Source organism: Pinus tabuliformis, chromosome 4_1, assembly GCF_031772625.1.
Source record: "Pinus tabuliformis cultivar Carrire ecotype Pingquan chromosome 4_1, CPIR1, whole genome shotgun sequence".
NCBI lineage: Eukaryota > Viridiplantae > Streptophyta > Pinopsida > Pinales > Pinaceae > Pinus > Pinus tabuliformis.
In genome coordinates, this window is record NC_142303.1 from 695008982 (window position 1) to 695031812 (window position 22831).

Below are 22831 nucleotides of genomic sequence, written 5' to 3' on the forward strand. Positions count from 1 at the left end.
TATAAATAATAAAACCAATATACAAACATTTATTCAAATATATAATAGAAACATTTAAATATTTATAAACACTCTAAATAATATATTCATTAATATTTAATTTAAATTTATAAGAATATCAATGTAGATATTAAATTATATATATGCAAATATTAAATTATATATAAATATATGAAAGGAAGGAAAAAAATATAATATAAATGTCTTAATAATATAATTATAATAAAAAATCTATAATTAAACCAATTTAAAAAAAATAAAAAAAATCAAAATCAAAATAAAAGCTTAGAAAAATCAAAACCCCCCAAAAATTAGAAATTAGAAATTATATATAAATATAGGTTACAGTTGTTAAATAATTTATGTGAATGAGTTATTTTTCCATTTGTGTGTATATAGAAGATGTGTAAAATATTGAAAAAATGCTAAGTCATTTGTATGTATGTTGAGAAGTTATTGAAAACATATTTATAAATTATTATTATAATAATAAAAAGAAAAATATTTGCCTTTGAGCATATTGGAGCTACCATAAACTAAATATCATGAAAACCATGAGCACAAGGAACACAACTCAAAGGAGGGTTACAATTTAACCTCCCTAAGAGCCTTTTGGAGGGGTTGAATTCCCCTCCACAAAAAATAAAGCCTACTCCTTTTATTAATGGTAGTTTGTGTTCATGTACATTCTTTGATGGGCCCATCTAAACAAAAAAAATATAAAATATAAATTGTTCTAATTCCAACATTACAAAACATAAAAATAGATAATGTCTTCAGCCATCAACTTGATATCAACTTGATATTGATAAATTTTCAGCAACATACAACATTGAAATGATATTGTTAGTATACAAACCTTTCATAACAACTTGTAACATAATTAAATGCACAATTCATAAAGGATATATATATATATATATATATATATATATATATATATATATATATATATATATATATATATATATATATATATATATATATATATATATATATATATATATATCTATATCTATATCTATATCTATATCTATATCTATATATATATATATATATATATATATATATATATATATATATATATATATATATATATATATATATATATATCTATATCTATATATATATATATATATATATATATATATATATATATATATTTTCCAAGGAAAAAAACGGTAACCTTTTATTAAAGAATTAATGAAAAGTTACACAAGCAGATGCATTGAAGCATTCCGTAAGCTGCCACATGGGCTCGAGTGCTTTCGCACCCCACGCAACGTTAGAAGACTAACGTGCACAAAGAATAAGAAAAGAGAAGAGAGGAGAGAGAAAGAAAGGGCAAAAAAACTGAATTCCGGCAGTGAGTAAACCTCACGCTTCAAGTTTTTCTCCCCTTTTTCTTTTCAACCTTGCGCCACTCTCCTTGAGTGGGCTCGATCGAAGCAATGATTAACTGTGTTTCTGCATTCTGTGGGCCTGTTTCTTTGTCTGAGTCTGAAGTATCTGAGTGGTGATGCCGTTTGATGCCTCCCATGCTTGGATCCACGCTTGTCATCTCTGCCTGATTTTGGTGAATCTTTGTGATCTTGTTTGCTGATGTAGCTTCGTTCCCACTTATTTCCTGCTGAAGATCTTCTTCATTTTCTTCAATATTCTCTTTTTCCTTTTTGTCCTGGTTATTGGGTTCTTTCTTTTCAGTAGCTCTCTTCTTTATAAGATCATCTACATTCTGCCAGCCTTTGTGCTTCCTTTGTTGCATCTTGCTTTTGTCGAAACTTTGACATGCATTGAACAGATGGCCTGTTTGTTGACATCCCCTGCATCTAAAAGCTGTATTCTCATAATCCAGAGATTGTTTCCACTGTGAGTTGTTGAAGTTCAGAATTATGCTTTCAGGTAGACCTTGGCTGAAATCTACCTCGACACATATTCTGGCAAAGGTAAAAATTCCTTTTATATGTCTCTCTCCATCAATCCTTAATATTTTCCCGAGTGTGTTTCCAATAGCTATTAAGGCCTTGGAATGCCAGAAATGTAACGGGAGATTATGCAACCTAACCCATACTGGCATCCTTGACACCACCATGGTGTTGGCATCAAAATCCTGAAACCATGGAGTAACAAAAAGACCAGCACTACCCCAAAACCATGGTCCTTGGTTGAGAATTTTTTCCTTTTCTTCTTCTGATTGGAAAAGAACTATGAAGAATCCTTTTGGGCATAGGTAGATTTGGCAATTTTTTGTCCAAACCGTGTGAATCCATTGGTATAATGCATCAGTTTTAGGCCAGAAACCGTTGAATCTGCAAATAACTGCATTTTTTTTTAGATCTGAGAATATGAAGTTTACCTCTGGTATGTCCAAGGAGATAGAGGGATTCTCCGGCATTTGATCTACAATATACTGCCCAGGGGGTTCCTTAGCAACAGTAGGTTCTTTCCCCTTTTGGGGTTCTTTCCTTTTTGCTGCATCGCGGAAGGTACCTGTTGATTTTGAGCAGTCTCCCTTGGATCCACCTCGCAATCTCATATTGAGAATGATGGTTGAGTCCTTAACAACCTTGTAGTGTTGTAGTGTGTATTGATCCTGTAAATAGAGTCCTGAAAATAGTAAATTTTGTAATGCAACTGGGATTCCCAGTTTGACCTGAATCTCTTTTTTTAATTCCAGTACACTCATCCATTCCCAGATCTGCACGCAGACATGTCTGCCTTCTGTCGATCTGATGAAAATTTGCTTCAAATCCGCTGAGTCTACCTTTTCCTGGTCCAGGTTTACTGATTTGAATACTGGATCTGGCGGATTTTCACCGCTCTGCTGCCTGGAAATGGACAGATCTGATAGATCCATCCCGGATCTGCAAGATCTGACCCGATCTGTTGTGAAAGGAGTCAGATCTGCTACATGCATGACCCCTTCTTTGATTTCAGTTACCAGATCTGTTCCATCCCGCTGCCTAGGTTCTGGGTGAACTTGAGACTTGCTCAGATCGGGCAGATCCGGCCTGCGGCTGCAGAGATTGGGCCATGCAGTTTTGTGTTGGAGCAGATCTGCTACATGCAGACCCATATCCATACTTACAAGAGGCGGCAGCAGAGAGGTAAGCCGAATGGACGGCAGACTGTCTAATCCTGCGTAAATCGAGCCAAAACCTATCGATTTTCCGCCCCCGATATGGGATCTAAACCCTGCAACGCAAGTTGACCGCGGATCTCTGATCTCGTGCAGCTTCTCGGACTTCGCCTTCAGATCCTTCTTTACTGTGTTTGGCCCTTCCAGCAAAATTGCTTTGCCGAGGGCGTTGAGTAGTTTCCTGGTGTTGGGCCATGAGATCAAAGCCATACCGGCGGCTTGAAAGGATTCAGAAAAGTCCAGCTTCGCTTTCATGAGGCCGCTCCTGCAGAGATCTCTGGCTACGGCCGGCCCTGCCTTGCCTCCTCCGACGCCCCTATTGCCGTTGAAAACATTCCCATTGCAGAAGGAAATCGCTGCGGATGCCATCTTCGGTTCAGCCGTTGTCAGATGAAATGGTGTCTAAGATGCATACAATTATATATATATATATATATATATATATATATATATATATATATATATATGACAAACATTAAGAAAAAAAACATTAATACAATATTATTATGCAAAACTATACATGTATGATATAATTTACCAATTTAATATAATGACAATTAAATTTAAGGAAGAAGGAATATGACTTGCATAACACTTGTTCAACCATTTGAAAGTGGTTTGAGTAAAAAGATCTTTGAAATAATAATTAACTATTTTTATTACTGCAAATCCATGAGGCAAGAGTGCCATGCTGAAGATGAAGGAGCATCTACAAATTAAATAAAGCCTAGAGATGCAAGTTTAGTGTAGAGTGTGAAGTGAAAGTTAGTGACAAGAAGTGCACTACAATGAATATCTCCATAACAAGAAGTTAGTGATTTCAAATGAAGTGCAAAAATGATGTGTAATGTGGGAGGGGTTTGCAATGATGTGTGAAAGTGGTGACCAAAGCAAAAATAATTTGTCTACTATTTCATCTAAATAATAACTAAATTTATAATTTTAAATATAATAAAATTTTCTATTAAAACACTACTATGATTTAGGGTAAAATAAAGGAAATGTTTAAAATTTCTATGGCAGGAAAGAACCAAACTCAATGGCCTAACTCATTTACTTTTAGCCTAACTATTTACTTTAATTAAATGATGAACTTAACTCCTTGATCCAGGGAACTAAAATTAACTACGGGAAAGAATTCCTTATTAATCAGATGTCGGTCTCTGTGGCTCGAAAGAAAACAAGTTTGATGGAATCACATGGATCAGAATACTTTCCCATCCAGCAGTACTGATCAAGATCAACTAGACTTGGGATCAACTACGGGTCGAGGCAAGCACATTTGAAAGCCACTTCCTAAAATTTATAAGTAGTCTTCTAAGAGGTTAATCTATACAATTCACTTGAAACACTTAGCCTGAGCCTGTTAGGCTTTTGTTGGTTTCAATAGCATGGGCAAGACGATAATGGCATCAACAATAATGACTAATGAATTTATGTTAAAATAAAATAATATTAAAATTTGAAAAGGGATCAGATGACAACAATTCGAATCGAATCCAGGCCAGAGGGAAACTATTTTGTAAAGAGAACAGAACTATCTCGATTTTCTCTAAATCTATGAATTTATTCTTATTGAAACAGATCACCGAAAACCCTAAATGACTTCGCGGAGGGACAAGATTAGAATGGAATGATGGATTTCTCTCAGCCTCGGGCGGATTTTCCTTCATGGGCATCGGTGCCTCTTTTCAAAAGAGAAGCACTTTATTATTTGTATTTATTAGGTTTTTAAAATGTTCAAATTACTGATAACATTCCCACCTGAGCTCCAGTACTATGATATGAATGTATTGAAAAATGAACACTATTAAATTATAAAATGACCAGAACAGAGGAGACCGTTTGCTAAAGATCTGATGACACCAGTATAAAGTCATGGACAGAGAGAAGTGTCCCAGATTTACAGAGCTATTCTCTTCTTTTACAAAGATATAATATCATTAATTTTAGTAACACCTAAATCAACGCATTTAGCATTAAGAACTCGCATCAAGATGCCTGGAAAATAAGATATATCGAAAAATAAGACAGATCTGGTTGGACGCATAGAAATCTCAACGACTAACTTCAACATCAACTGATTTCAACATTGCAATTTACACAAAATCTACTGAAGACTTCCTCCCCATGATAAAAAACCTGAAGTTGAGAAAAGACCAACAAAAGTAATTTCACTGTGCTTCCTTAACAGATTCCCCAGAATTGGCTCTGTAGCTAGCTAGCTATGCGCCTAGAATTGGATCTGCATCTGTGGGCTATTCATCTAGCTATGTAGGATGTGTAGCTAGGGCAACGGAGTTAATAAGTGTTTAAAGTAGCCAATACTTGTTTCTTAATTTTAATATTTGTACATCTAAAGATGATTCTGATTTCTACATCTAACGATAATTCTTTTTTACCAAGTATTAATCTTTCAGTCCAACAACTTTGAAGGAAGGGTCCAACAACATAGAATTGACTAGAATTGGCTTTCGAATTGCAAAATCAATAGAAAGGGTTGGGTCTAGATCTGTCTCTGTAGGGTCTTGCCCTGTAAGGTTGGTAGTAAGGGTAATGAACCACCTTCCTGCTTAATCTACCCCGCATAATATACTGCTTAAGAAGATTGTTGAACTCATATGAGTCCTGATGGTTAAAATAAATAGATAGACCAATTCATCACTGAAACTAATTTTGATCTTTTAAATATGTGAAAGTCATAATTGGATCTAAGCTTTGCTCTAGGGCAGATGAAATAAACAATCAGATGACATGCAGATGAAAGGCTTACTGTCCTTGGTCGAAGTGGATAAAGAATCCCACGGTCTATTGGCACACTTGTACCAAAACTCCCTTATAATCTTAAGTGTTTTTGATTATAATGGTAGCATAAACTTATATCAGCTTTTTCTTTTCATTCATAATACAATACTGGAAATCTCAGTAGGGATAAAGATTCGTGGAAAGACCGCTAAGGCCAAAGAATAGTATTATACCATTACTCCTCTGTTTGGCAGGTCCAAAGTTGCCGAGATATAAAGCCACAGGCTGCTATCCAAGGAATGAAACTAAAACTTCGGCGCCGACTAGGGCTATATCGTCTAACAAACACTCAGTGTAGTGTAGATATAACAGTAGACATATAACGAATCAGATATACATGGACACAGACATAGATTTCAGGGACAAAGAGACATATTAGTGAAAACTTATTAGGTGAAGGTTGGGGGGCATATTATTTCCCTCATAAAGGTGTGGAGTTGAAGGGAGTTTTAGAGAAAACTTTAGGGGGTGGGAGTATATATTATGGAAAACTTAATACCTTTTCCTTAATATCTTCCATTTCCCCATAGCCTCCTCATATTAAAGTTTTCTTAATATATATCCTCATACTCACCCTAATTATGAATTTTCTCTAATATCATCCCCCAACCCCATATTCCCCCAATATTAAATTTTACCTAACATCTACCCATACCCACACAATATCCTCATATTAAGTTTCCCTAATGTCTCCCCTACCCTCTCCCTCATTGTAGTTACGGTTTTTCCTTAGTATGCCCCCCCAATCCTACACTTGCTCATATCAAATTTTGTTAATTTTTCTTTAATATTTTACTCAACCAAACCTTCATAATGTATTTCTTTTCACACATCACATTGTGATATAATATTTTATTATGTATGTTATTCTAATTTATCATTTATTTATAAAATATTTCCATTATTGATAATAATATTACTATCTATTAAGATTCAAATATACAATATCATATCAACATATTTATAAATCTAAAGTACACAAAAAATAATAAATATAATTATTAATTTTTTAATAATAATAATAATTTAAATTTAATGTCACAACCAAGCTTGACAACAAATTGGTGTATGATGCCCTTTTGATTGTGGGAAAATGGACTTGCCTCAACACAATGATTTGTCTGCTAAAGTTTATGAAGGTCTACATACATATTTATTAAATATCTTTATATTAATAAATGTATGAAAATTATTATTGTAATCGTTTCTAATATTATTATATTATTTTTTTTCGAGTGGAAAAATCGGTAACCTTTTATTTAAAAAATGAAAAGTTACACTAGCAGATGCTTGAAGCATTTCCATAAGTTGCCCATTGGGCTCGAGGGCTTTCGCACCCCACACAACGTTACAAAACTAACGTGCAATTAGAAGAAGAAGAAAGGAAAAGAGAGAAAGAGAAAAGGAGGAGGAAGAAAAAACTGGTATCCGGTAGTGAGTAAAAACTCACACTTCAAGTTTTTCTCCCCTTTTTCTTTTCGACCTTGCGCCACTCTCCTTGGGTGGGCTCGATCGAAGCTATGACTAACTGTGTTTCTGCTTTCTGAGAGGTTGTTTCCTTCTCTGAGTCTGAAGTATCTGAGTGGTGATGTCGTTTGATCCCTCCCATGCTCTGATCCTCGCTTGCCTTCTCTGCCTGATTTGGGTGGAGCTGTGAAGCCCTGTTATCTGATGTGGTTTCCTTCTGAGTCTCCATTTCTTGGGATACCTCAGCATTCTCTGCGGGGGTATCTTCCTCTTCTGCTTCTGATTCTTCGTCCTCTCAGTTAGGGGTGGGGGAATTGCCATCCTTTCCTCTGCTTCCCTTTCTGCTTCTTTTTACTATTTGCTTTCTTGGCTTCTGAACATGTGCTTTGCAGGTGTCCTATTTGCCTGTAGAGCCTACATCTGAAAGCAGTATTTTCATAGTCTAGTGCTTGCAGCCAATTTTGTTGTTTGTAGATCAGCCTTATGTTGTCTGGCAACCCTTTACATAGATCTACTTCCACACAAATGCGTGCAAAGGTGTAGACCCTTTCATCAATCCTTTCCAGATCTGTTTTGATATATTTCCCTATGTTGTTCCCAATTCCTTCCAAAACTCGCTCACTCCAAAAGTGAAGGGGAAGGTTATATAGACGGACCCAGACCGACACTTTCGATACAGTCATTTTGTTTGGATCAAAATCTGGAAACCATGGAGCCATGAACAGCCCCGATGTTTCCTAGAACCAAGGCCCAACACTGATGATTGTATCTCTAACTTCCCTGGATGCAAATCTAACTATAAAAAACCCCTTGGAGCATAAATTTGTATCACATTCCATGGTCCAACTGGTGAAAATCCAGTGAAATAGATCCATTGGTTTTGGCCAAAAGCTATTGAAACGACAGATTAGGGCCTGCGTTTCATAGGACTTAACGAAATCATCAAGCCCTGTAGAAGCAAAGTTAAGGGATGGAGTTTGCCCTAGCTGATCATTATGTATGGCCTAGGTGTATATCTGCCTAGATCTAGAGAGGACCCTAAATCTTTGTTACCCTGAAGAATGTTTTTGTAGGAGGAACCTCCCTTGGGTTGATGCTGAGGTGCTGTCTTTTTCCCCTTGTCTCCTCCTGAGGAACTGGGTTGTCCCTGAGGTAGAGCCCCACCTCTCAGCCTGAGGTTTAAAACAATGGTTGTTTCTAGACTAATCTCATAGCTTTCCAAAGTTCTACTGTCCTAGAGGGACCACCTACCACTGACCAAATGTTGGATCTGAACAGGGTATCCGGTCAATACCCAAATTTGTTGTTTCAGCTGTATGATGGTGCTTTCTGCATGTACCCACATTAAACAGGATTTCCCCTCAGGGGTTTTAATAAAAATCTGAAAACAAGTTGTTTTTACCTGAAACCTCGGTTTTGGCAGAGTTCCTGATCTGCCTAATCTGGTGTCGCTGCTGATTTCCGTGTGCTCTGGCTGTAAATAATCTTCCAGATCTGACCTCTTAATGAGTCGTTCTTCCATTTGCATGTCGAGGTCTGCATACCCTCTGCTCGATTTATGCACATTGACACCGATCTGCTGCCTAGGTTTTGGTTGTTCTCGAAAATTGATCAGATCGGCTAGATATGACCCGGATCTGCAATGTTTGGGCCAATCTGTTGTGTGAGGGGGCAGATCTTCATCATGCAGTCCCCCTTCTTTGAATGCAATGACCGAAATAGTATGAAAAACTGTAGATCCCAAACCTGTCGCGTCCCAGGTTTCTTCTCTTCTTCCCTTCATGCCATTGCTCCGCGCGTTCTGGGCCTTTTCATTTTCTTCTTCCTGCCAGAGATCGTATATTTCGACGGAGGCTTCGTGAGGGAGGCCTTGAGGAAGAGCGAAAGCGTAGCTTTTGCCGATTTTTGGCCTGAGAAAGTTTGCATGCCAAACATGAACCTCCGCGGCCTGAAGACTAGGTGTCATTTGCAGTCTCTGCTTTTTTTCCCACGCTCCCTTGCGGATGCGAGTGAACGGCAAGGGATCGAATCCTTTGCTGTCCATCAGTAGAGGTCCTCCGTCAGTCAATAGATCCCTTGAATATTATTATATTATTAATCTAAACATATATAACATATTCATATTAATATGTAACAATATTTTAATAACTATAGCCCATGGGGGCTCCCCTATGGGGGTGTGTATCGAGGAGATTGATGGACTTGGTGGTTGTGCCTCCCACCTCGCAGAGGGGATTACATTAAATGGAAGGGGTGGTGTGGCCACCCCCATGCATGTAGAAGCATGTGAGTATACTACATCTCATCAACCATGATAAGTAACATTTGGAAGAGGAAAGGGGGGTGGTATGTCCCTCTAAGAAGCATTATCCGAGGGAAAAAACTTGAAGCCCCCGGAAAAGAGTTTTGGCCCACCTTTTGGGAGAAATCTAGGTTAGTTGGAGGCAACTAGTAAAAAATAATATGGGAGTATAATTGCTTGACATCATTGAGAGTGACTTTGGAGGGAAAGTATATGAGAGTGAAGCTCTATGTAAGTTGTGTAAGGGAAAATTGGGCGTTGGTTCTATGCAACTCAAGGCTAAGGAAGTATGTTGGGAGTTCATACCATATTTTAGCTGCACACCACTGCCTTTCAGTTCCTCTCATTGTAATTGGTAGGTAGGGACCTTTGTAAGTCTCCCCTTGATGCACAAAGGTCACTACGTCTTGGGTGAATCCTAAACCTTCTTATATTTATAATTTAGTTACTATTATTTTACTTGGCTTCGACTATTTGATTTTGGTGTTGGATTTTCATATGGGTTTGGTTGTTGTCTCATTTACGTAGTTGTAGTAGTGGCACTATATCCATGTATTGTGGTAGCTTTTCTTTGACTTTTTCGAAACCCTACATGTGCAAGTGTTGTTTTAATATGTATTGCTATATTTTCTCATTTTGGAGTTGGGTATGGATCCTTTTGGGTTTCATCGTCCCACTCATCAAAAATTGTGACTTTTCCTTATCTTTTCATTCAAATTTTTGTTCTTGGCCATTAATGTGTTGATTCTAGAAGGATATGCTTGTTTGACTATATGCAGTGCCCACATATGAGAAGTAGGCGGGGGGGGAGGAAATGATCGGATTTAAACAGGAACACAACAAAATACAGAGATAACCATATACACATAGATGCAGCGGAAATACTACTTCATTTCATTAATGTAAAATACTAAAATATGCTTACAAACATAAATGGAAATAAACCAGCTAGGGCGATGGTAGCTTATCTCTGAGAAGAGATGTGGTGGCTACATGCCTCTGAACTGTGTTACAAAGAGGCTCGAAGGCCTATTTATTGTTGAGAAACAATGGAAAATCCTAAGCATCCAAAAACCTAACCCTAGAAGATGAAACGCCAAACTGTGGGCCCCGTTTGGGTAAATTGGTACATCAACTTCATGGGGTCATAACTTTGGTATACGATCTCCGTTTGACGCGCACAGTATCTCGTTAGAAATATCTATCCGAGAACTACAAATTTGGGAAGAGCAACATGGGTCAACATGGGTGGACCCATGTTGCTCCCATTTTTCCCAAAAAAATGTCGTTTAGGGCCTTAAAACGGCTCCAGAAGTTCAGGACCCGAAAAACTGCTAAAAATAGTAAACCGTGCAACAATTAAGGAAACTGAAAAGCTGAAAGAAACAATGGTGGGTGTCCAAGTGGACTTGGTAGGTGGCCACCAATATCCACCTAGATTAGGAAAACACCCACACGGTTGAGACTAAGCCCAATACTAAAACCTTTCATTTAGTTGTAGCCCCAGAAACCCATAATGAAATTCAACAATTAGAAACCCTAACAACTAGAGGTAGGTATTCCTTCTAAAATTCAAATATATTTAGATGAAATTGGGTAGTGGTTTCCTAACCCTAGTCATACCAAGGGAAGGGAAAATAAGTACTTCAATGAATTATCATAATACTAGCAAATGAAAACCTTATTCGGAAGGGTCCTTAGTGAAAATAAAGCTCACAAATATAATTACTTGCAAGTCTTAAGGATGCCAAACATATCCAGAGAAGCCAGCAGATCTATCTTGATAAAAGGGATGTTTAGTGGCGGTTCCTGGTATTAGACCAAGAATGGTTCAACTCCCAAGGGCTCTTCAACTCAAATTATCAACCGGAGGTTTGTACAAACTTAGAGGCGATATTGCTATATGCACAACAGATTGGATTCCACTCATGACACCCCTAGTCATGACATTAGATCAAGAGACCATTCCCCCTACTAAATTAAAATGAAAGCTTGTTGATAAAGGTTCAATTGAAAACTAATTCTAGCTATCAAAGTGGAAATTCCATTGACTCAACTTGTAGATGCTAAATAATTGATTCATGAAAGGAAAAATGCTAATCTACTTGCAGAAAGAAAGCTATTTTATCTTGCAAAATTCATAAAACTACCAAATTTACTTACATAAAGGAAGATACTTTATCTTGCATAATTCATCAAGCTACCAATCATAATTGCATGTACCATCTACCTAGTTCACACTTGCTTGTAAATCAGTAACCTATCTGCATCATACTTGTGATAAAAAACTAACTCTACTTTGTTTTTGCAGTGAAGAAAAGGAATGGTTGGAGTTGCCTAGGAGCTTCCCCTGATCATCAACTCATAGCTAGGGATGATTATTCATCTTGAATGAGTCTAAGTTGCAGTGGGGATCAAAACAGATAAATGAAAGTGGTGCTACAAGATTGCTACAAGTGGCTACTACAGGAGGTCTTGTATTACTACAACAGGTCTTGTAATACTACAAGAGGGCCTGTAATGATACAAGAGAGATGACAAGTGGATTTTTAGGATGAGAATGATGTATTGAGGGTATGGAGAGGTAGATGGAGGTTGAAGCAAATGACGGGAGTTTGGGTTGAGTCCCTAGCCAAGCTCAAGACCTCTGATGGGTCTCTCTTGCACTAGGATGAGTGCTCACAATATACTAGGAAAAATGACTTATGAAACAGAGTTTTAGGACAGAATTTGAAGGTGGAAAGAGAAGATTAAGGAGCTGAAAATGGAAGTGTTAAAGGTGCCCTTCCTTGCATATCAACACAACCTTGCAATAAATCACATACATGCATCCATTTATCATTAACAAAATGAGATAACTTATGACGGAAAAGATGAGTTGAATCTAAATAACATCTATTTTATGCCATAAAATTGACCTAATCACTAAATCGACTTCACATCCATAGAAAGAAAATGTAAAACAAGACAACTAACACTAATCTATTTCCAAGAAATCATAAACACAACATTTTTGGACTGTGGTTTTGAATCCTTCCACTCATTCTCCCATAAGAGAGGTGATGTAGAGGTTGCAACCACAGGTTTTTATTTATTAATCTCTAATGCAATGAGAGAATTTATGAACTACTTGAAATCAATAAGAAACATAAGTGCAAAAACAGGGACCAAAGCCTCTAGGTTGGGCCCAAACCCAAAGGTCTCAACCCTCTTAAACTAATTCAGATGCAACTTAAAATCCAACTTCACATTATCAAAAATTGCAGGTCTCATACATCACATAAAAGTTAAAAGTAACAATGTCAAGCTTCAAGCTCAATAGCTACACCTAGCTGAACAAAAACTTTGAATCCTAATGAGCTCTTATTCTTGTTTATATATACAAAAGGGAAGTTGATAGAAGCTCCCTTTAAAGTAGGAGTGATTCCCTCCTTGATCTCGAAAATGGTGGATCTTGTCCCTCTTTAACTTCACTTGGACTAAGAGTCACTTGGTTGCCAATGAATTCGAACTGGTGAGAGAGGATATTATGACCCCAAGTTGATTTTAGGGAGATAAGGAGGTGGAGAAACCTCCTACATTCTCTCCTAGTTGTCTCCATTAAGCCCCTACATAGTACTAGCATAAAAAATGTTTTTTTTTTTTTTCCTATAGTTAAACCACATTAGACCACATACAATGACAAACACCTTTTACTCCTCTTATTAAGCATAATATAAAAAAAATGTGAATTAATGTGAGAGAAGGATAGTTTTAAGGCTCGGGGATGGAATAATGATCTTCAAAATGTACCTATTGATTGGACTCATTGTCACCCCCCTACTAAACATGTTTCTCATCCTCTAAGAAACTCAGTTATCCATATGAAACTCTTTCATGGTCCTTCTGGTCTGCATGAGGCTCCTCAATTGGTGTGCTCTCTTTTGGGTAAAAACCTGCATACCTTTCTATCTCTATCCACTCTCTCTGCTCGTCTACTTCATCTCTTCCTTCTTGTAATCATAGTAGAAAGCCTGGAGTGAGTTTGAGTCCTATCCACCTAATTTTCATCCTCTTCATGATTCTCATGTACAATGGTGATCTCTCCAAGGAATTCCTTAGCCTTTTAGGAGAATGATATTCCTTTATTTGTAGGTTGTGGGGTGAGGTGTACCATATTATCTGGCAATCTTGCAAACATTATTTTCTCAACATCCTAAATGTGTCTTCAAAGTGTATAGTGGCTTGCTCTTGGGTAGAAATGTATTTTGGTGCTAAAGAGTCATCATCAGAGATGATTCTATGATTTCTAATGATAGCCTTAGGTCTCACTAGCTCTACTCTGATATACAATGGTTCCTTCTCCTATTTTTCCATCACCTCTTTCACCTCCTCATATCTTATCTCCTCATGAGTCATCTAGGATGCTAAATCCATCAGTTGCATATCTCCCAATCTTGAATTCGGATCTCAAAAATTCAGATTTGTCAAAGTGAGATCGTGCATATAAAATTCGGCTAATTTTTCCATGTCTTCCATGTTAGTTTGGTAACAAAATTCAATTAACTACTTGTAGTCCTGAAAAGGTAGAGATTCATACTTTGTTAGAGTTTCGATTTGGAAGTGCAACCATTGTTCTTTGAGGAAGAGAGCATAAGACTTTAATGGATGCATGCATTGCAAGGATTCCATGGAGAGATTTTCCCTGGTAGCAAGTTGTGTTTCTTTCTCCTGTAACCTCTCTCTCAACCTTGTGTTTTCTATCTATAGTTGCTCCTTCATCATAGACTCTCTCATTCTCAAATCACTTAAATCTTTTCCCATTTCAATGACATTTTCTTCCATGAGGGAAACATCTTCCACATTATTAGATTTAGAAATTTACTTCCACCTGTGGGTTCTTCCTCTTTTTATCTCCAACTCATAGAGGGGTGGGATTGAAAAAATTTCAAGGATAATCCTTCCTCCTTCAATAAATATGTAGGAGGACCCCAAGTTAGGTTATGGGCCAAGCTCTTGGAGCTCTTGTAGGTATTTTCCAACTGACTTTGAGATGGTGTCTTCCTTTTGTAGCTCTTTCTTGTGCTCTTGTAGCTTCCCCTGTTTTTCATGTAGTAGACTTTGCCCCTCCTAAAGCAAACCCTATTTCTCCTGTAGAAAACCATGTCTCTCTTGTATAAAACCTTGTATCTCCTGTAGAAAACTCTGATCCTCCTGGAGCTTCTCCTTTTCTTCTTTCTCAAAGGCATATTGTGTCCTTGGCTTCTTGAAGGTGACTGACCTAATGGTAGGCCTACTCACATGTGTTATAGGTGACTTGGTTTTTGTTTTAGGAGGAGTGACCTCTTCAATCTTTCCTTCATTGGGTCCTATTTCTTCCTTTTTTCTTAGTGACTCATCAATAATTATAGGAGACTTTGTAGGAGTTTGTGGCTTCCCTTTTTTAATTATGGTGCTCTTCCTGGTTCCGAAATACATTTGACCTTGTCTTGATTGCTTCCTCTTGTGCTTGACAGGAGTGTCCAATGTAGCTAATGTTATAACTACTTCATGTTCAATATCTCTTGGAGATAGACTTGTTTGATGTGGTTTTTCTTCTACTCCTGTTGGCTTGAAGGGACCTGACCTAGGTACAAAGTTAGTTTCGCTAACCAACAAAGCCCTAAAATTTTGGCCCTTTTGGGAACAATTCACGTAGCGCGGGCTACAGTCTAACCCAAAGCAGTATTGGGGGATGATAGAACCAGGTTTCTACATCTAGAGTTCTGTGTGATGCATTCCTATAATTTCTAGGGATTAGTTATGTCTTCACAAACCCTAATATTTCTGACAAAGATAATTACAGTTTTGGCTTATTGGGCCCTGACCCAGGTTTAGAAGAGTTATTATCCAAACAAATCCCGCAGCTACTGGCCCTTTCGGCAACAGTCTGTGGAGCGTGGACTGAGGTCTCACCTGAGGTAGCAGGGGAGGGTGCTAGAACTAGGTTTCCACACCCTTGGGATGTCTTGATGTGGTCTGGAGGGGTCGTGATTTGTTTTGTTGCCTCGCACCACTCTGGATTATTAACGGGCTTTCACAAAGATCCGCGTGGGTGTACTTTCTTATTAATGAAATTATTATAGATTTGATCTTCTGATTACAATCTTTAAGCAAACATTTAACAATAAAACCCAGTGTGTGCAATTATATAAAGATATAAACTCATATAATAGATGCATAAATCAAAACAAAATAGATATACACTACTTCAGAAAACCCTTATCTTTATTAAAATCTTTCGCCAATACAACCAGATCTGCCCCACGCACTCAGATGCAGGGGTCCACGCACACAGCAGTGGACTCTACTAGGCCTCTGTGCACATAGCCATAGAGCCTCTATCTATCTACCAACACCCTTGACTTAGACTTACAGATGAAGATAATACTATCTTCACAAACCCATAAAACCAAGATCAATCAAAAACAACAATTGCCTTCTACCCTTAGCCTTGCTCGATTTATATATTCCCATGGTTTGCAGACCATGGGCAGGCTGACTTACTTCCTATTATTCTATATTATTTATGGGTGGACAACCCTTTGTCTTGACTTATTACAGTTTGCGCTCTGCACATTTCGAAGATTTACAATATTATTACCCTAACTTATAGGCTTTAAGCCCCAAAACCGTTACACGGGGCTTTTGCTACCCAACAGGCCCCCAACACAATCATCGTGACTCATCCCGAGTCACTCGTCAGTGTGGCGATACGCGCTGCCTAGGCTCTGCGGTTCACCTCCCTGTGAGTGACGCACTTCGTTCTACTGCTCCCTCTTTGTCTCCTGCAACGCTTCGTCCAACTCCTGCTCCATTACCTCTACCAATTCATGCAACAGATAATGCTCATTCTGCTCTACTCGGTTAACACAGAATACCCCCTCATAGGATTTTAGCTCTAGCTGGGGTGCCGCATACGGGAAGTTCTTGAGCCATAACAGGAAATTTCCAACATATGGTCTACTATACGTACTATTTGTTGTAGTTTGTGTTGCAATTTTGCAAGACCATTGCTTCTATCTGCGAGATTCCAATCTTCAAGGTACATCAGAGATGAACTGCTCATAAAAATTTCATCATTTGTCTCCATATGTACAATCTTTCCTTTATCATTTATGGTTCGTTGGCCAACCCATGGGTTAAGCAGCATCATCCAGACCAGTTCTGCTTCGTGTTTAGGAATTTCTGACACGTCCCCTATTGTCGGTACGAAACACTGCAACTCCATTCGCCATATCACAACCCTCGGGCTTACTCCTTGAGCGTAAATAATGAACAGTTCCATATCGGCTAGCAGGCACAATAGCTTACTTTTCTAAAATTGCAGCTCATTCGAGGGATGCTCCCCTATAATTTATAAGCATTTTGAAATTCAAATTCAGTTGTTCCATCTAGTTCTGGTGCTGTAATGTTAAGCCTGTGGCAGATTGGTCCGGATTTGGTTTGTACCTTGTCTCTTAATTGCCCGCCGCCCACTCCTTTTCGCCATGAGTCAGACATCTTATCATGAATAGTGACAACAATTGTCACCTCTATAATTGTAAATGCAGCAGCGCAGCCCCTTCCATGCAACTGCAACCCTTGTGATAGACCAAAACTACGTGCATCCCTGTTGTCGCACAGCTTCTCCCTAGACTGATTTATTGTCTCGCGCTCTCTTTCAACTGGTTAGAGCGGTGAGACTATCCTTTGGGCGGTTAGTCAGGTGGTTGGCCCACCCATGTAGAGCTTCAGGTGACTACCATTTACTCTTCTCGGGAAGGGGTCTCCAATGAGCTTGGCAGGCTGGATTGCGCCTCCATCTGTAACTTCTTTGACTACATAGGGTCCCAACCAATGCATTTGGACCTTGCCAGGGAATTTCTCGAACCTGCTATCATATAGTAATACTAGATCATTCTCCTTGAAAGTGTGCACCTTCATATGGCGATCCGGCCAAAGACCGTTCCTCCTCAGGTTCCTCCAGTTGTGCGAGCCGTTCTTCCAAAGCCCCACAATTTGCCATGCCTATCATTTCCGCGATTTGCAAACTAGGTACAATGTATTCCATTGGGATTATGGCTTCCATGCCGTAGACGAACCGGAAAGGTGTCTGGCCCATCAACTTCTTGCACATGGTTCGGTATGTCCATAGCACAACATGGATGTGAAAGTCCCAATCGTTTCGCTATGCATTACATACCTTGGTCAATGTAGTCTCCAAAATCTTGCTGAATGCTTCAACGGTCCCATTCGCTTGTGGATGGTATGGAATACTCTATTGATGATATATCTGGAATTCTTCCATGAGCACACTGATAGTCTCATTTAGAAAGTGTGTTCTACAGTCGCTCATTATAATTTTGGCACATCCAAACCGTGTCAACACATTCTTGAATAAAAATTTCACAGCTATAGTAGCCCTGCAGTCCTTAGTCGGCTATGCTTCTGCCCACCGAGTCAAGTATTTTGTCGCGGTGATGATATAGCGTGTGCCCGTCTTCCCTTAAGGTGCGATAGGCCGTACAAAGTCAATTACCCATTTTTCGAACGGTTGCAGCATCATCTGTGGCTGAGTGGAATTTCATCCCTCCGCGATGGTTTCCCAGTTCATTGACATATGTCGCAGGCCCGAAAATACACTTTTGAATCTTGATGTAGAGTTGGCCACCATAGTCCAGCATAGAGAATCTTCTGTACTATGGCGCATCCTACATAATGTTCTCCTACAACCCCCCAATGTGCTTCGGCAAGGATCTATCCTCGCTCAAATTCAGGTACATATTTGCGTAATATTTCATCGTTACCCATCTTGTAGAGGTGCCCTAGAATAATAGTAAAGTCTGTTGCACGTATTACCAGTTCTTTCTTCTGCTGCACAGAATACCCTGACGACGTGGTTCTTGTGGTTAAGAAATGGATTATATCCTCAAAGTGGCAATCCATGACATGCACGACATACAGCTATGCGTCAGGTAGTCCCTCTTCTAAATTTGTGGGCTCTTCACTGTTCTCAATTTGGGACAGGTGATCTGGGCCGACATTTAGACGTCCCGGCTTTATGATGACTTCAAAATCATATTCCTGAAACAATAACAACCATCGACAAATGTGCCCCCCCAACACAGGCTTATTGACTAACTATTTTAACATTGAATGATCAATATACATCTTAAAGTGTCCCTCGAGCAAATAGTGGCAGTATTTCTGGAGCGCATACACCATTGCCAACCCCTCATGCTCAGTGGTGGAATAGTTCTTTTCAACTTTGAACAATTGTTGGCTTGTGAATGTGATTGGGTGATCAATTCCTTCTGCTCCTTCCTATGTGAATACCGTGCCCAGCACGATACATGACGCATCAACATGTACGTGAAATTCAATGTCCCATTTTCGAAAGACCAAAATGGGCATTGATGCCGTCTTTTCCTTGAGAGTTTCCAAAATTTTGTTACATTCCTCACTCCAACAATAAGTGGCATCCTTTTTCAACAACTGTTCCATCTGTGCCGTGATCTGTGCGTAGCTCTTGATGAACTTTTGGTAGTACCCAGTGTGTGCCAGCGTGGTGCGCAATTATTTGACACTTCGCGGTGCTTGCAAATTTAGTATGACAACAATCTTCACTAGGTCTACCATTAGGCCTTGCCTACAGACCACATGGCCGAGCAAATTCCTGAAGGGGATGAGGAAAGTACACTTCTTTACATTTACCGCAATTTGGTGCCGTCGGCAAGTATCCAACATTAACCATAAGCTCGTGACATGTTTCTTGACTAACCCGAATATGGTCCAATCATCAAGATATACTTTCAAGAAATTATTTATAAATTCCTTGAATGCAGCTACCACAATGTGTGACAATATCGCCAGTGTGTTCTTCAGTCCAAAGGGCATCACAGTGTACTAAAAACAACCCCATTTAGTGGTGAAAGTTGTTTTACTCCTATCCTCTGGCACGATCTTAATTTGGTGATACCCCAAGAAACTGTCCGTGAAGGAGTAGGCTTCCTGTCCCCCCACATTTTCCAGTACCTCATTTATAAATGGTGTTGGAAATTGATTGTTAACACATGCATCGTTGAGCTACCCGAGATTCACGCAGATGCGAATTTCACCTTTCTATTTTTTCTCCTGTACAACCATAGGACTTACCCAGCCAGATTCCTCCACTGGTTCAGTTATTCCTGCTGCAAGCATTTTGTCTAACTCTTCATGGACCTTTCCTTTGTATTTTGGATTCAACCGATAAGGCCACTACTTGACCAGATTTCTAGCCAGTTTTAGAGTTATCTTCATCATCCTTAGGTCGTTGAGGATTCCTTTTAACTTTGTGATTTTAGTCGAGAATAAGTCTTGATATTATCGAAGTAACTCGACGAACTTTTCCACCGTGGCATCATCCCAATAGTCCCCAAGCATTGCATACTTCAGCTCCTCCTCCATACCAATGTTCACCTATTTTGTTTTCAGCAGTGCGATGGTGTCAGGGTCCTCAATTGCGGGTCCTTGAACCTCATGGCTCCCCTCTATTTTTTGAATATTGATGTTTCTGGGGTCATCCTCATCATCCTCTATTTGCACGTTGTAACATTCCAGGGCTGGCTCAACTGATGCAACCAATTTGGCTACACTACTTCTTCTGGTTCTAGTGGTACCTTGAAAATGGCAGCCTTCACAACTTGCAGTGCATCATCAATAGTATCCATCCATTGGTCCTTAAATAAGAATGTCAATAAGAATCCTTCGCGCAAGATATCCCATTCACCTGTACCATGTTTGAGTTCTATTTCAGTATACTAGTTCCATGGGATGACATCCAAGGTATGATAAAATAAGTGTACCCACTCCGGCTGGGGCTCTTCTCCGTAGGCCTGGTTCCATCTAGTGAGGTGCATGCATAGGTCATCACGTCCATCGTATTTCTCATTTATTCATAGTTTTCACTTCCCAAACCTTATTTGCATCATCTGCCTATAACCACACCAGTCTTCAAAGGTTCCTTGATGCATCCCCCACCAATGCGCTGGCGTCGCGCACAACGCCCATTCTATTGCATCGAACCGATGATGCTCTAGTACTGTGCATTCAAACTCGGTCAAGAATTCATCTATCACTGTTAGCCCATCATACATCGACAGTTCTCGATCCTGAGCATTTACGCAATACAATGACCTAGTCATCATGTTGTAGTTTAACGTTGTTACCTCATTTAACCGATTATGCCATAGCTCGTCTTCCTCATTTGAATCTGTAGTGCAGGACTTTGCACGCTCCCATGATATTCCTCCTTCTGTAGTCGGATTGACCCAATCTTGATTTTGTATAGTGATCTTATAGATGCAATCTAGTTCATCATCACTTCCATGGATGAGTTCTGTGTAGCACGCTCCTTTAGCCAGGTCTAGCAGAATAACTACACGGAGTGACTTCTTCTCAAATATCATTTTCTATTTCTTTAAATTAATGACCCCATTCATATCTATGGCCTAGTATATCCCTAACAGCGCAGGGTAAGGGCTATTGTCATCCATGATTTCTATTACCTCAAAGTCCATTTGTGTGCTCATGCCTTCTATATCTACTGTGATTCTGTGCAGTCTCCCCATGGGCAAGATCTTATATTGGTTGGCCATCCGCAATTGAATAGGAGACCATTGCAGTGTAGGCTTTCCCATGCACTCACAAGTCTGTTTAGCTAGCATGTTTGCATCTGAGCCTAAGTCCAGGATAACCTGATCCATCTCATAGGTGTTGATTTGCACTGTTAACCACATCTCCCGTCCAGTACACGAAGCATGTTTTCCTAATTTTCGGACCACACGGGGTTCACTTGACCCTGTGCTTCTAGTTATTAGCTCTTGTAATCCTTTAACCGCCCTGCTATCGTGAAGAAATTTCATGTATGTCTTTAAAAGGTTAGTTAGCATTAAGGGATCCATTTCTAACTTGGGTTGATCCTTACTACCTTGGGTAGAGACTTCCACAAAGCTCTTCCTAGCTTCCAAATCTATCTCCTTGCGAACCCTGGCATCACCCTTGGTAACTTTCCTCTTATCCTCCACTATGGCTACGTCACTTCTGAGCACCATGTTCACGTCGGGGTCTTCCTCGCACAGTTTAGCCCTCATCATTTGGATGTTTTGCGTCGCCGTAGGTTGTGTTGCCCTCTTCTCATGTATTTGTGCTATCAATGTGGGGTAATCTATCATTTCATGATCGAACTGCTCGTAGTAAGGGCACGATATTCTGGTCGGGTTGGTATAGTCCCACACGTAGTGCCTTGGTCCACCACAGTTATAGCAGATTAGCTGCCCGCGACGCCTTCATGGTCCCATTCCCCATCCTCGTCCTCGCCCCTGTAACCCATCGCACACCATTGTTGTGGTTGGATCTTGACCTCACACCTCAGTCTACATCTTGTAGGCAGGTGTTCGATCCATCAATAATTCATTACTCCAGAAGTCCTATTCATCGTGGCCCACCGATCTACAAAAATTGCAAAATAGCTGCTGGGGGGTCTGGGTAAACTTTTGCAGTAGGTGATAGTTGTCTATGGTGTGCTTTCCTCCCACCTAACAGATTATGCACCAGAGCGAGGGTGCTGCACTTGGCCCTACCCATGCTTCTGGTGGCAATGGCATTGGTCCTCCCTACCAAATAATTCGCAAATATCAAACAATGATCCTTATTGTGGACCCTAGCCTTTTCATTTCACGCACCACACTTCTTCCCATGCTTCTGGGCAGGGTGCCTTTTCTTGTTTTAAGTTCTGCATTTCTAAACATAGGTTTTGTATTTGTGCATGGATTTGCTGAACTCCCAACCCCAGATCTTGTATTGTAGTTTCATGCAAACTCATCACTGTCTCTAATGCTTCAGCCTAGGTTGAGATGTTTTATTATGACAGCACCGTCCTCAGATTTGGTGTTAATTATGCCACAAACCACGCAGAGTGCTGCGCATCCGTTAGCATCATGTTCGCCTCATGGATTGTACTTTTCAATCTTTGATATAGATCCCACAGGGTTTCACCAGGCATCATTGCGATCTCCTTGAACCCAATGATGGAATGCATTTATGATTTCAGCTAGCTAAACTCTTTTTTCAATGCCTCC